The sequence below is a fragment of the Leptodactylus fuscus genome, chromosome 3 (assembly GCF_031893055.1).
Source record: "Leptodactylus fuscus isolate aLepFus1 chromosome 3, aLepFus1.hap2, whole genome shotgun sequence".
NCBI classification, from domain to species: domain Eukaryota; kingdom Metazoa; phylum Chordata; class Amphibia; order Anura; family Leptodactylidae; genus Leptodactylus; species Leptodactylus fuscus.
This window is the reverse complement of record NC_134267.1, coordinates 154,015,237-154,028,553: the sequence shown is the minus strand read 5'-3', so window position 1 is coordinate 154,028,553 and position 13,317 is coordinate 154,015,237. Positions and strand designations below refer to the sequence as shown.

At 43.3% G+C, this 13,317-nt stretch overlaps 1 non-coding gene across 1 annotated transcript; it reads left to right on the top strand.

Annotated features, from left to right (window-relative positions):
* Positions 1–12,869: 12,869 nt before the first annotated feature.
* On the top strand, positions 12,870–12,951 carry TRNAS-CGA (transfer RNA serine (anticodon CGA)). The gene has a single exon. It is a non-coding gene; the product is annotated as a tRNA-Ser (tRNA).
* The last annotated feature ends 366 nt before the right edge of the window (positions 12,952–13,317 follow it).

Genomic DNA, 13,317 nt, shown 5'->3' with positions numbered 1-13,317 from the left:
ATTATCATTCGGCTGTCTTGCTGCGCTTAGTTGACTGGCCATAAAGATCTTCGGATAAACAGTGGGTGCCCCTGGAAGCTGATCTACTTTCGGCCTTCCTTCCTTCCTTACCGTGGATATCCCCCCACTACCGACAGATCCCTCAGTGCCCTCCCCTCCTCTCGGCACACTTTCTGTCAGTTTGGGATCGCTCCTGTAAGAGCGACACTCTGGCTAGGGTCCCGGGCCCAGTCAGCTCCTTCTTCCAGAACCCTATGTTCCCATGGGGCGTATCGGCTAGTCAGTTCCTCTGTTGGTTGGTTGGTGATGACGTCCATCTGGGTAAACTCATAGAGTCGTCATCACTCCCTCCCCTCAGTCAGCTACCTTTCTTTCCTGGCTGGAATACAACCAGCTTACCGCCTTTCTCCATAAATTGTCCCTGTTGCCGCTGCTCGACTCTTCCCCTTTGGTCCTGGAGAGTATCTTTCTTCAAGACGAGCCCCTGACACACTCCCTTTCTCTCTTTTACGGTGTCCTACTGATTGCATAAGCTGCCACTACCTTGCAGCACTCAGGAGAAAAATTTTAAGATTCTGACCTGCTGATACCTCCTCCATAGGATCTTCCCTTCGGTGCCTGACACCTGTTGGCGCTGTAGTTCTTCTGTGGGCTCTCTCCTCCATACCTGGTGGGAGTGTTGGGAGATTCGGGCCTTCTGGTCCTCTCTCGACTCCAAAGTTAGGGGACGGGACGTGGTTCCTTCTCCTCAAATGGCTCTCCTCTACCTTATTCCAGGTTGGATATCTCAGGTGAAGGGCGATCTCCTCCGTCACTATCTCACAGACACCATGATGGTTATCCCGCGACACTGGTGTAGTACGGTGACTCCCTCCCTGATGGAGTGGCTCCAAGAGTTTCTCCTCATTAGACGGATGGAGGCTCTGGTCGCAGAGGACTCCTCTGTCTCCTCCTCCAAGTTTGAATCCCTCTGGTGGCCGTGGGTGGTGTTTCGGGAGTCCTCCGCATTTTCTAACCTGTTTTCATGACTCTCCCCATTCCCCCCCTTCTTTCCCTTTGGTGTCTGTGTGTTCCGATGCAAAATAAAACTTAACATTTAATAAATATATTTAAAATGTGTTGACAGACATGTAACACTAATAACCTGTATAAGGAATGACAAAATAGACAATTAATGTATGCTCGTGTGTCCCACTCAGCTACATAACATCAATATATTGGAGAAATATTGCCATGATGGATATTTCTCCAATATATTGATGTTATGTAGCTGAGTGGGACACACGAGCATACATTAATTGTCTATTTTGTCATTCCTTATACAGGTTATTAGTGTTACATGTCTGTCAACACATTTTAAATATATTTATTAAATGTTAAGTTTTATTTTGCATCAGAGCGCTAGTTGTATTTGAATATTATCTGTTGCAAGTCACGTGTTTCTTGACACGTTTTGAAACGCGTGATAGCTCATTGGTTGGCTTTTTGTTTGTCTGTGTGTTCCCCAGTTTCTTTTTGTTCCTCCCTCCCCTATCTTCTTTTTCTCTTGCTTCTGTTCTGCTCATTCCTTATCAGTTTCGGACCTGCGCGCCCGCTTGCATTATTTACTATGTTGTTTTCATTATTGTTTACACTCTGTATTCGCTTATTTTGTTCTGTTATAAAATTCAATAAAATCTGATTACACCTATATACTAGTGAAGATAATGTACTTTACTTATGACTAAACTTTGATCGATCGATTCTCCTTGTTTATGAAGACTGTTGAGCACCACTTGATGCATGATGATACAATAGCATGTGTCTACTTTAATTCTGGCTTTGCCTAAAGTATCTGTATTTAATGCTGTAATGTACCTTTAAACTTGCTTTCTGCCATAAAGGCTAAATATTTATATGATTTCACATATGTATAATATGTACAGAAGTTATATATGTATTTGTTTAAACTGTCTCTGTCTAATGCACAAGACAAAACATAATTTACTGAAAATACATATACTGTAGCAACTTGATTCCTATATAGTTGGTTCATCTTGCCATTGACTTGCAATGTAAAAACAGTAGTATACATCTGGACACTGTTTACATGGAAGGCTGCACTTTTCTTCCCTGTCGCAAAATATCCAGGCATGTACTTTTTTTTTATAATAGAAGTCAGTAGCAACAAAATTCAACTGTACCGTATCAAGAGCAGTGTGGGGTATTAAAATAGAACTTATAACATTATATATGCAACCTCATCTGTCATAGCGTGTTATAGAGAAGAAGGCGCTATGAAGATTGTATATATAGTTTTGTGGGATATGATTCAGTATAACTTGTATTTTATTCCCTCATTTAGGAGTTCAATGGACGTTTTACTCAGTTATTGACAGCTATGTCAGTATGCATACTAATACAGAGACATTCAATCATTGTGTGGACCGCCCACTGGACTCTTAAGGCTGGTATGAGCAGTAATATATATATCGATCTACACAGCTCCTCCTGTTCTATAATATGCTGCCAGTATAACAGATTCAAGGTTGCAGGTTGCCTGCTACAGCACAAAACACAGAATCTGTAAAAGGTGGCAGGTTTATTATCTCCAGACGTTAAGTTTAAGATAATAAGATAAGATAAAATAATCCTTTAATAATCCCACAGTGGGGAAATTTCAGCATATTACAGCAGCATAGTAATACAGATACAGGATAATACACAGTAATATATTACAGAAGTAGACACTAGGGTTGAGCCGATCTTGAAATTTCAGGATCATTTTCGACCATTTTCCATTCGAACCCGATCCCAATTCCGATCTCAATGCAAGTCAATGGGATTTTTTAAACAATCAAACATCGGATTTTAAAAACGATCTTATTCACTACACAGCATGTAGTCCAAACATTGTTTCAATTTTCAGACCCACGCTGTATAGTGATTAACCCCCCCCACACACACACACACACCGATGTCCTCTTACCTGCACAGCTGCAGCTCCCAGTTCTTCTTGGTCCGGTCTGGGCCTCTGTCCTACACATGTCTTCAGAGCACCCTGCGCCCCCCCCCCCCCCCTGCCTTCCTAGACTAGTATTGTAGAGATGCAGGGAGTAGACGGGGCTTGGTATGGCTGGAGAGTGTGGGTGGGGAAACGTAAGTGCATCCTCGCTGTACCTGGCCACACTCTCCTAAGCCCTGTCTTCTCTATAATAATAGTCTATGGAGGAGGAGGCGGGGCGGGCGCAGGGCGCTCTGAAGCCACATGAAGGACAGAGGACCAGACCAGCAGAGGACAGCGGCAGTGGCAGCATTTCTGAACAGTTAAGTTGAGGGAAGTTCACAAGTAGATAGATATTACTGTACATTGACTTGTCTTGTAGATAGACAAGTCAATGTACAGTAGTATCTATCTACTCGTGAAGTTGCCTTGTCGTCCTCACAACAGCGCAGAACACAGTGATTTACCGCAGCCTGCCAATCTTCTGCTTTGTCCCTGTTTTATTGTATATTCAGCTGAGTATACAGTAAAACAGGGACGAAGCAGAAGAGTGGCAGGCTGCAGTAAATCCATAGGAATAAATGGACACAGCCGGCACACAGGGGGTTAAGCGGTCGGCCATTTCCATTCATTCCTATGGGTGCTAAGCCCCAATCACGATCCCGCCTGAAAAGATTGGGATCGGAATTCTGATCACGATCGTGAAATTTTCTCGATCGCCGATCAGAATCCGATCTTTTCCAATCCCGATCGTTCAACCCTAGTAGACACACTTAAGCTGAGAAGAGAAGATATACTAGGAGTCCATAGCAGCTAAGGAACAGAAGAAGAAAGAAGGAAGGAAGACTTCATAATCATAATCATTAGTTTAGAGGAGTGATCTTCGCAAGTCCTTCCTGATCGCGGTTTGAAGGAAGGACTTGCGATAGCGCTTCTTCTCACACTTGGGGTGAAGCAGACAGTCACTTACAGTGCTACCAAGTCCCATCAAGGTCCCATACATGGGGTGGGATTTGTTCTCCCACATGGAGGTCACCACGGACAGTGTCCTTTTGTCATCCACCACCTGTACTGTGTCCCAGGACAGAGCTGGCCCTTTTGATCAGCCTGTCAAGTCTATTTCCCCCAGAAGGCCACACTGAAAAAGATGGCTGAAGCAACCACAGAGTCGAAACAGACCCTAAGAAGTGGCCCCTGGACTCCGAAGGCCCTCAGCCTCCTGAGCAGGTAGAGTCTGCTGTGGCCCTTTCTGTACAGCGCCTCCAGGTGATCACCCCAGTCTAGTTTATTATTGAGGAGAACACCCAGATACTTATAGGTCCTGACTATCTCAATGCATGTCCCTTAGATCTCCACCGGGGTCGGAGCACTTCTCCGTTTACTAAAGTCCACCACCATCTCCTTGGTCTTCCCAGCATTAATCCTGAGGTGGTTCTGCTGGCACCATTCAACAGTTGTCTCAGCTGTTTTTGCACCTCCCCCAGGCCATTTTTGTCACCAGATCTAAAGATTCTCTTTTTCTCCTTGAGAAGAGCTTTAATCTCAGAGTTGATCCATGGTTTGTTATTGGAGAAACACCTCAACTTTCTGGTTGATACCGTGCTGTCCACACAGAAATTAATGTAGTCCATTATGCAGTGTGTGAGCCTCTCAATGTCACCTGGAAATGTGTCTTGAAACACTTCCTATAATGTTATATTAAAACAATCTCTCAGAGCCTCAACACTTTCCTCTGACCAAATTTTCACTGTATGGGTAACCGCCGGTTCTGTGCGCACCAGTGGAGTGTACGTGGGTCGCAGATGTACCAGGTTATGATCCGATCTACCAAGGGGTGGTAGGGCAGATGAGTTATATGCATCCCTTACACTGGCAAAGAGCAAGTCCAGTGTTTTATTGTCTCTTGTGTGGCAGGTTACATACTGTGTAAAACCTGGTAGAGTGGATGCTGGAGAGACATGGTTGAAGTCTCCAGACACCAGGAGGAGGGCATGGGGGTGAGATGATTGCAGCTCGCTCACAACAGCATGCAGCACCTCACAGGCAGTGTCAGCTTTGGCAGAGGGGGGGGGACATATGCAGCTAGCATGATAACATGTGATAGTTCCCTTAGCAGGTAATAAGGTCTCATGCTCACAGCTAGCAGGGCTCCTTTAAGTTGATTCCCTTTATAGCATGCTGCTCAGAATACCAGTTGGCACATATAGGATACATTTCATTCCACGTGACACTTGCAGTCTATTCATTAACAATATAGTATAAAGAAAATTGTGATGGCTGTCACATCCTCCAACAATCTCTTCTTGCAAATGACAAAGGAATGAAATATTACTTTATGTGCTATACTAAGTCACAATGTAATGGCTTCATTGGTTGATAACACATTCTCTCTGTTAAATTTCAGGGCATCATGACTTTTCCACCTTTCGAGATCAGGCAGACTAGGCCTAAGGGTTTTTTTCTTCCTCAATCCATTTAAAAAGTCACAGCAACTAAGGAAATGAAAAGTTTATTTATAGCATTAAACAAAGGGAGAGCTGGTTGCAGACAGAAATGAGCCAAGGCTGATCAAAGGTAAATGCTGCCTGTAGCCAACCATTCCAAATAGATGGACAGCATAATTAACACTATGCCTATAGCATTAGCACAAACATGACAGCCAAGCAAGAAGTCACGCTTGTTTTTACATCTATTTCCCTCCTATCAAATGCATCTTGCTTATTGAGTATGGCTCTTTTGCTGTATTTATTTTGGAGATGAAAAGTCTTAGCAGAGATGTGAAATAATGTGTATGAGCACGAATAATGATAGTTTAGGCAGGATTATTTGTGGGATTATTGGGCATGCCGGGGGTAAATTAGGATTTATTATGTAGACATTACTCTGAACTGTACATGACATTATGCTAGAATGTTCAGTTCCAAGATGTGCCAGAATGTATTCATGAACTATGTAATGCCAAGGTGATGCAGAAGTGGACAACAGTATACATCTTGGAAACAAGTCTTATATTGAGTGCAAAAGAATGCAACCAACAATCCAGAGCTATAATGTGGAAAATGATTTGAACCTGGAGATTTCTTTAAAAAATCAAAGCAAAAACTGATAGTAAATACAATAGGATTTTTATATACAACTCTTTCTTATTCAAGTACAGAGAAAGCTGTAAAGCAGAGACTTTCATGAGGTCCAGTCTAGGCCAGGGGACCCAGAAAAAAAGGTGACTCAGAGTAATCACATGGAGAAGGGTCCCCCCACCAAAGATGGCACCAGACAGTGTGCTAAACTGTTTTACCAGGTCACCCCTAACATGGTGATTCCTGACTATAGCTGTCATACGTTGTTGGTTGCTGGATACAGTATTTCTATCCTGAATGCAACTGCTGAGGTGTGCAGCAATTTAATAATGGGATAATTAGTGGACCTCTGATGTTTTTTGTCTTTTTTTTAATAGGCCATTACCTGCTGGAGTAACCCCAACAGGTAATAGGCCCTATTTACTTACCAATCCTCGTTCTTGCTCATGGATGCCTGTGCTTCCCTTTCTGCGGAGGCAACCCCACAACCACTTTTCAGACCCCAGAGTATAATGATCGGAGGGCCAGGGGAGGTAAGGGAACATAAAAAACACTGTCACTTACCACTCCTATGTTCCAGCAGTCTTCAGGCTGGTTTGACTACATCCTAGACATCACGTTTGCGAGGTCGGCGTCATTATGCATTGCAACACCGGCCTGGCTCACATGACGTCTGGTCCAACAATGAATATAGACGAAAGTAGCATGGAGTGTGCCGGGGCCATGGAGAGGTAAGATTGTTTTTCATGTTTGTATCCTTCCCTGAAAAGACCCCAAAGTATAATAATTGTTCATGGGTGGTACACAATGGGACATAATACTGTGTGAAGCGGCCACTATGGGACATAATGCTGTTTATAGGGGCCACTGTGGGGCATAATAGTGTGTGCAGAGGCCACTATGGTACATAATAGTGTGTGTAGGGGCCACCATGTGGCATAATAGTGTGTGCAAGAATGGGGTTTGTGCAGGAAGGGGGGAATCGAGGGAGAGGGCCCAATTCAAATGTTCGACTTGGAGCCCAGCCATTTCTAGTTACACCATTGGGCAAGGGAACCAGTCTCCCATGCAGAAACAAGAAAACGGAAGTGTGATGAAGAAAAACACTTGTATATGATTCTGTTGAATTATGCTGTTTATATATCCTCAGTATATTATATGTTGTGTGTGTGTGTGTGTGTGTGTGTGTGTGTGTGTGTGTGTGTGTGTGTATATATATATATATATATATATATATATATATATGTATATGTTGTACATAATGTCTGGGACTAGTCAAGAGTAAGACATTTACTTCCTGTGATCACCTGTCGTTTGTGACCCAGTCTGGCCATACCCTCTTTAAAGGCATACAGAATAGGCCAAAATAAGTGGGACATTTTAGAAAACTTTCTAAATAGGGCCAGTGAAAAATACATACCTTATTGAAATAAGCATGTTAAAAATCATAGAAACCAATGTGGCTAAATAAAATGGTAAGGAGTGCCATCAGTGAGGTGAAAAAAATTAAAATCATATTGACTTATCCCTAATACCCCAGTGTCCTTCCCGACGCATTCTAGTCCTTCTGCTCCAGAATCTTCTTAAAGTGAAACCATTCACTGAATCATGCACCAGGAGGACACCGGAGCATTGGGGTCAGTTGAGTATACTTTTTTTTTTTCACTGCCCCTGACTACTTTAAAAGTTAAAGGGGTTGTCCAATTTTGCCTAGGTAACCCTTTTAAGGCTGAGACCCCAGATAGCATAAACCGCAGTGTTTTACAGTACCTGCAAAGTGGATGGGTTTCTGGCATCCACACATTTTAGAGAAATTTCCGCAGCAGATATGCTCCAATTTGAAAAAACGTCATGTTTTTGTAGATCACAGCATGTCAATTATACCCAGAGAAACGCTGACGTTTTCTGTATACTGTAGGTATCATTGAAGCTGAAAGTCCTCAGAGAAAAAACAAGTCCCTTTGTAGTTACTCAATACTGAAACAAGTGTTAATTCCATTTCTGGGTCATAAAAAGAAAGCCAAGTACTCATTCTCTTGTTATTAACTAGCGACTCAATAAAACCATTATCTCTGTATGTTTACAAGAATATGAATTATCAATGTATCAAGACACAAAGAAGCATTTCTCTAGCTATACAGACTACACAAATAATATGTCATTGATCTGATTATTGCGCTCCGGTGTCTGAATTATTCATAAAAACATTATTTTTTACTATGTGCCTAGTTAATCCAGGAACACTAGCACAGTCACCGCTCATGAGGAACACTGTACATGGTGTATAAAGGGAACACTTTTATTTACATACAGTGAAATGTCTGTTGCTACCTTCTTCAGGTATTTGAATGGGGCTTCTGCATGATCTGGTACTCGTATTAGGATGAATGAACAGGTATAAGGATATATTATGAGTAAAACTAACTTTTTGCTTCTATAATATAGTTGAGAAAATGTATATTTTTTTAATTATGCAACACCTAAAAATCTCTTCTATATCACGTACATGCTATTGTAGAAGCTATTATTGGCATATTGAACATACCTTTGTTGTGTTAAACTACAATCTTGCTATCGAGAAAATCCACTTTTATTCCGTATCTAAATTACCTGATCCGTGAGCCAAAAGTGCAGGCCCTTTTCCAGGAGTAGCAGTTTCTACCTGTTGCTGCCACACATTGGGACTTGCAGCACCCATAGGTGAAAATAGTGCAGATTTTGCTGAGGTTTTTGAGACAAATCCAGATGTGGATTGAACAGAAGTGAGATGTATAAGAGCTTCCTTTATATTTCATTTGTAGCTATGCTAACACAGCAGAATCTGAAAAAAAACAGATTTCTGCAATGTGGCCTTACCGTAAAAGTTCACCCTTTTCTGCAGCAAGATCGGACGTTGAGGCCCAGGCCCCACGTAGCGAAACACAGCAAAGAAAAATTATTTTTACTTTTATTTTTACTTTTATTGTATTTTTGCTGAGTTTTTCTCTGCGGACTTTCTGCCCCAACTGCACCTATATACAAAACGCCAGCATTTCTGCAGGTATAATTGATATTCTGCGATTGTGTGAGGCCCCAGCCTGACACAAGGAAAGGTATCAAAGTCTAGCAAATTCCACCCAAACATTGAATGAAAATATGCACAGCGGAAATGCTGCGATTTCCAAAACTTGCAATTTTGTCTACTATACCTATGGAAACGCCTTGGCGGTTTCACTATAGTTAGAATGAAAGTAGAAAGTCTGCAGAGGAAACCTTTGTGGACTTTCTGTGACGTGTTGTCGGAAAAACCGCAATGCATTTCCAGAGTGGTTTTTTTTCATTGTGGCCTTCTATGTGGGGCCTTAGTCTTATAGTGCACTTACACGAAAAAGCTAACTGTTTTTACATATAACTGGATGTACCGTATTTTTCGGACTATAAGACGCACTAAGGTTTTAGAGGAGGAAAATAGGGAAAAAAAAAATTAAGGAAAAAAAATTGGTGAAATATTTAATAACCTAATAATATAATATTTCACCAATGTAAATAGAACCGGGGGCTTTCGGACACAGGGATACCAAATGTGTATGTGTTTCACAGTAATGTTTTTGTTTTATATGTATTGTAGGGATATGGGGGTGATTTGAACATATCTATCTATCTATCTATCTATCTATCTATCTATCTATCTAATCTATCCTATCTATCTATCTATCTATCTATCTATCTATCTATCTATCTATCTATCTGTCTGTCTGTCTGTCTGTCTGTCTGTCTGTCTGTCTGTCTATCTGTCTGTCTATCTATTCTATCTAATCTCATCCATGGATGGAAAGAGACACCCTGCAGTGAAGCTATGTAAGAAGAGAAAAAGGGGCGGGCCAGACGGGTGAAGGAGGTGTGGTTTTCTAAGCAAACTTGAAAACACACCTCTTTCACCCATCTGGCTCGTCCCTCCTTCACTGCCTCTCAGATCTTGCTCTTGCAATGAAGCCACACAGGCAGGGGAGTAGGGGCGGGCCAGACGGGTGAAGGAGGCGTGGTTTCGAGAAAACCACGCCGCCTCCTCCCGTTTGGCCCGCCCCTCCTTCCCTGTCTGTGTGGTTTCATTGCCGGAGCCAGATCTGAGAGGCAGTGAAGGAGGGGCGAGCCAGACGGGTGAAAGAGGCGTGGTTTTCTCGGCAAGCTTGAAACCACGCTTCCTTCACCTGTCTGGCTCGCCCCTACTTCCCTGCCTCTCATATCTCGCTCCTGCAAACACGCGACACAGACAGGGAAGGAGGGGCAGAGCAGGCAGGCACCGTGCTGCTCTCCGTGCTGCTCCTCATAGACAGGACACAGACGCTGCACACGCTGCATTCAGACTATAAGACGCACACACATTTTCCTCCCATATTGGGAGGAAAAAAAGTGCGTCTTATAGTCCGAAAAATACGGTATATGCTTTTGATGTTATTTTCATTCAACATTTTTCCATAAAAAGACCTTCCTCTGTGGAATATAAACCTAAAGCTTAGACATATTTACTCACACTACCCTACACTAGGTTCACACTAGCGTTCTGGTTTCTCTTCTTTAGGTCCGCTTGGGGACCTTAAAAATGGAAACCTAATAAGCGGATACGCACAGAACCCATAGACTATAGTGGGATCTGTCAGGTTTCCGCCCGAAATTGGCGGAGAAAAAAAGTCCTGTATTGCTAGACTTTTCTCTCCATATATTTAAAGTGGAATTGGGGACAGAATCCCTGAACGCTAGTGTGACTGCAGCCTTACTGATATATCACTTTGGGATTTAAAAAAAAAAAAAAACATATTAGAAGTCGGGAACACACAATACTGAACAGGACTGTAACATCCATGATTTAAGATATGTGTATACACCAATTGTCTGCACATTAGTGTTAATCTCAGTTATTACCTAAATGAATGCTAATATCTTCATAATAATAATTAAGCTGTATGTAAAGATGTATTTAACACTGTCCACCCCCCCCCCCCCCCATGCTAAACCAGGAAAGAACACATCTGCACAAGTACAGAGCAAGATAAAATGTACCCATTAGTCAAGAACATTGAATAATGCGGAACACAAACATATGGTATTGTGACAAGTCTGCATATGGTGTATGCTGTAACACATTTCATGGGTTGAGAACCAGAGACAGTTTTGATGTTACTTTTTGTAACGCACAGTACATTGACTTATTTCTAGCTACAAATTTAAATAAAATCCTATTTTTATTTCATGCAAGTCACAAGATGAACCGAACCTCACCACCAGGTATGCTTGGAAGCCGCACAAGTACTTTTTTGTTCTAACTTTTTTTTTTCAATTTTCAATGTAAGTTCTCTATGTTTAACTATAGATATGACATCCTTAAAAAATGTCTGTAATACAGAAAATATTAGGTGAGGAAAAAGGTCAAGGGGCCCATGTATCAATACTAACACACAGTTTGACACTAAGTAAATACTGTCATTAATTTGTCTTATGTCTGCAACATGTTTACTATAATTTTACCCCAGAGTATAATAGGTGGAGGCCCATGGGAGATGAAAAAAAATTATACTCACCTTTCCTAACCTATTTTGGGCCTCCTCATGGCATCTGGAGTTCTTTTGCAGACATCATGCACCCAGGGTGATAACTGAGGTAGTTGGGCCATAGTGGTCTAATGGGCACGTTGTGCGTCATGGCAATCACAGGCCTCAGTTCTGCCCCTGCGCACATAACATCACCAAGGAGACTGAGAGACAACGCTAGTCGCCACTAAGAGGCCCCAAAAAAGAGAGGGAAGATGAGTATAAATGTTTATTATATTTCACACCTCCCTTGGTCCTCCACCTATTATACTCTTGGGTCTGAAGAGACCCCTGATTATAATAATTCCTCTTTCGTTTCGTACTTAATTTTTTTGACCTGAAATGAACCAGGGACCTGAGCCACTTGAACCTGAAACAGAACCAATCTTGGGAGCCCATCAGTAGTTCCCTGTCGTCCTCAACAGCGGCACAATGTGGGGTATTTCTGCCCCTGTGTGCTGGTAGGACAGGCGGATATTTAATTAGCCAATCAAATGCGTGGCAGGCCCTATAAGAGGGCACAAGAACCTCCCCTCTGCGTGTTTTTTTCTGTCCTGTGTGGACAGAGGACAGGTGGGAGGACTTGTGTCCTCTTTGAGAAGCTCAGCAGGATCACTCACCTCCTGAGCGGTTGTTTTCTTCTTGTCACCTTCTGTGCCCTGCGGGGAGAAGGTGCTTGTTAGCCATGTGTGGCTACCCCCCTCTATCCCCCCTGCCCCCCCTCTCCTCCGCTTCCCCTGCTCCTTGTGACTTACCTGACATTTTGGTGAGAGTCCGGGGACTCCGCATGCCGCCTCTGGTGGCCGCACGGACTGCCGGCGGGTGGAACCACACTGTTGTGTATCCTGTTCCCCGCCGGCCGCTGTAAGCGCGCACTTCCGGTTTCGCCGGAAGTATCATAGCGCCATGGCAACGGCCTGGCGCTGGCGGCCGCTCACTCAGGGAAGATTCAGGCCTTATTAAAGGCCGGAAAAGACGGGGAGATGTGGGGGTAAGTGCCCGTGTTAAGGGCCTCTTGGTGGGGGGGAATGTATATCTTTGCAGACCCCTGATTACAGGGTTAGTTGTCTGGGCAGGTTGCCTCACCTGCTTTGATTGTGGCTCCGCCCACTTCCAGCCGGCCAGAATTAAGAGGCTGGCTGGCCTGGTGTCAGAGACCTTCCTGCAGTATCTGCTGAAGGCGTGCGATTGTGGTGTTCATTGATCTTGAACTCTTTTCCAGTTTGCAAACTTTATTGGGAACCGGCTGTGATGGCCGAGTGGTTAAGGTTTTGGACTCGAAATCCAATGGGGTCTCCCCGCACAGGTTCAGATCCTGTTCACAGCGCCAGCCCGGCTAGCTCAGTCGGTAGAGCATGAGACTCTTAATCTCAAGGTCGTGGGTTCGAGTCGCACGTTGGGCGCCAAGTCACCTCGCTGTCCGGTCTACTGGACCTGGTAAGATTTACCCTTTTTTTTAAAAGCTGGTATGATGTCATGGTGACAGTGTTGCATGGTCTATTATCTCTCTCTGTAGGATATGTCATCCTCTACTACCCCTCCTGGGGATGGTAGGAGGAAAACCTCTTCCAAGAGGAAACATCTTTCCTGCTTCGATTGCGACACACCGCTCCCTGATGGTAGGTAGCGGCTTGAAAGGTTGTGCCCTGCGGGGTACTACTGGTCCTATAACTTGCCTATTTTCAGGCTATGA